The sequence below is a fragment of the Molossus molossus genome, unplaced genomic scaffold (genome assembly GCF_014108415.1).
Source record: "Molossus molossus isolate mMolMol1 unplaced genomic scaffold, mMolMol1.p scaffold_m16_p_12, whole genome shotgun sequence".
Lineage (NCBI taxonomy): Eukaryota > Metazoa > Chordata > Mammalia > Chiroptera > Molossidae > Molossus > Molossus molossus.
Genome location: NW_023425347.1, coordinates 90,249,274 through 90,252,087, shown reverse-complemented (window position 1 = coordinate 90,252,087; position 2,814 = coordinate 90,249,274). Strand labels below are relative to the sequence as shown.

The 2,814-nt window shown below is 45.2% G+C and overlaps 1 pseudogene; it reads left to right on the top strand.

Moving 5' to 3' along the window:
- The first annotated feature begins 429 nt into the window (after positions 1 to 429).
- LOC118627102 lies at positions 430 to 799 on the top strand (annotated as a pseudogene).
- Positions 800 to 2,814: the final 2,015 nt, after the last annotated feature.

Below are 2,814 nucleotides of genomic sequence, written 5' to 3'. Positions count from 1 at the left end.
CTGGACATCTGACCCGACCAGAACAGTGCCAGAAAACAGACTGGAAGGCAGGAAAACCTCCTCGGGTTGGCCTGGGCCCAAGCCCGGGGCCCAGTGGGCCAGAGCCCACCCTCCTCACCAAGTCTGGCAGAGCTCAGCTGCTCTACCCTAGCTCCTTGGCACCTTCTTTGTTCCCAAGACTTCTGCCAGCAGGGAGGGCAGCTGGGTTCAGGAGACCCGGGTTCCACCCCACCTCTGCCTCCCAGTCTGGGTAAGCATGGTCACTGAAACTTGCCTGCCTGGGGCTCAGTTTTTTCATCATATTTCATGCTTAGGGTTGTTGTGGAAATTGAAACAGTGAAGGTCTTATACCACATTCAAGAAACTCAAAAATGGTTTCCCCTCTCCCACAAGAACTTGTGCTCTTTCTTTCCAACTCGGGCTGGCATAATGGCTCCCGCAAAGAAGGGTGGGGAGAAGAAGGGCCATTCTGCCATCATTGAGGTAGTGACCGGAGAGAGTACAACATCAACATCCACAAGCGCATCCATGGAGTGGGCTGCAAGAAGCGTGCCCCTCAAGCACTCAAGGATAATCTGCCATGAAGGAGATGGGAACTCCAGATGTGCGCATTGACACCAGGCTGAACAAAGCTGTCTGGGCCAAAGGAATAAGGAATGTGCCCTACCATATCCAGGTGCGATTGTCCAGAAAACGTAGTGAGGATGAAGATTCACCAAACGAGCTCTATACATTGGTCACCTATGTACCTGTTACCACTTTCAAAAGTCTACAAACAGTTAATGTGGATGAGAACTGACTGTTGATTGTTGAATAAAGTTATAAAATTGCAAAAGAAAAGAAAAGAAACTAAAAAATAAGTTAAGTTTATAGATACAGCTCCTGAAGCCTTCACCAACTTCACTCCCTGCCTTCTTGGAGGGTGTCAAGATCTTTGCTATCATGTTTATTTTATTCTGACACATTGCTATACAGCCTATAGCAGTGTGCAAGATTTGCATGTTTTCAAATGCTAGATATATTATGGTATAGTGAATGCAATATTCTGTAATTTGCTTTTTTACTCAATGACATGCTTTTGAGATCTACCCATATTGATACACATAGCTCTGGTCCAATCATTGTCACACTATATTATCATTGCAGTCTACAAATGTACCACAGTTCTTTCACTGTCCTGTCAATATACATTTAGGTTGTTTCCAATGATATTTTGTTATTTCAAACAATCCTGAAATAAATATTCTTGTACATGTCAAAAATGAATTAAGCCAAGATGAGTGTTTTTAGGCAGCTTACATGCATTGACCAGTGGTGTCCACTCTTCATTTTGATGACAATATTTTCTGAAACCAAACTGAAGCAAGCAGCTTGATGATGGGACAAACAAACCATTTGAGGATGGGACTTTCTGGAATGCAAGAGCAATAATTGTCACCCTCTTTTCAGTGCTTTCTGTGGGCCAAGCCCAATGCTAAGGGTTTTACCTACTCACAAAGTCTGTGAGGGAGCTACTGGTATTACCTCAGCTGAGGAAACCAAATGCAGAGAGGTCAGGGATCTTGGCCAAGGTTACACAACAATGGTTGAGTGTGAATTCAAACCAAACCTGGATCTGTCTGACTTCACTGCCCATATTTTAACCAGATCAGAGGGGCCTCAGTAGCTGTGGGAGCATCAAGGCAAAGAGACTGACTCCCAACTGCAGTCTCAGGGGAACCTTTCTTCCTGAAGAAAGAAGGTGCAGCTCATCCAGCCTGGAGCATTACAGCAGTGGGAGGCCCCTGGGAAGAGGAGGTACTTTGGGCCAAAGCACCGAGGCCTTAGATTTTGCACTACTCCCCTTTATTCATCACCCTCGACAGCCCCCCATTCCTGGTCACATGCCTTCCTTGCATTTTTCTCTTTCCCCGAATTCCTCTCCTAATCTGTCTGCTATCCATCCTTTTCTCCAATTCTTCTCTTTTTACCTTTTCTTTTCCTTTTGGATCATCTTCCTTCTTTTTATTCCTCCAACCACCCATCGATCCACTCATTTTTTTCATCCATTCATTTAACATGAACTGGGCACCAATGCTGTGCCAGGGCAATGGAGCCTGGGTAATGCAGTGCCTAGACTTGGTGGTAAGTGCATCCATTACACTCAGTTAAACCTCCACGAGGAACCCCTGAGACCAGTCCTCTTCCTCAAACACATCCAGAAACAAACAAACCCTTACACAAATCTACTCGGAAAAAATAAAAAACCCTGGGAGGGGTGGGATGAAGATGTCGGGTAGGGGTTGAGGGATTGAACAACAAAAAAAAAGAACTCATGGACATAGACAAGAGTGTGGTGATTGAGAGGGGGAGAGAGTGGGTGGAGGTGGAAGAGGGTATATAGGGCAGATAAATTGGTGATGGAAAAATAAGTACAGTAAATGAAGAAAAACCCTAAAGAGACAGTCATGGCTCTTAGACGCCTCCTGCTGGTTAAATGAGAGATTACATTCTGAGCCAGAGAGCCCCAGTGTGTCTCTAAGAAGGGGCTACACTGCAATTTCTGCTAGCAATTCCACTTTAGGGGGTCCTAAGGGTGGAGCTCTTATGAAAAATGTTTAATACGCTAGCCTTTGTCAGGCCCAAGCCAAAGGCCAGAGTAAGAAACAGTGAGAGAGATTGTTATCAATTGAATGCTTGTGTCTCCCCAAATTTACATGTTGAAATCCTAACCTCCAGTGTGATATTAGGAAGTGGGGCCTTTGAGAGGTAATGAGGTCATGAGGTTGGAGCCCTCATGTATGGGATGGGTGCCCTCATAAGAAGAGACATGAG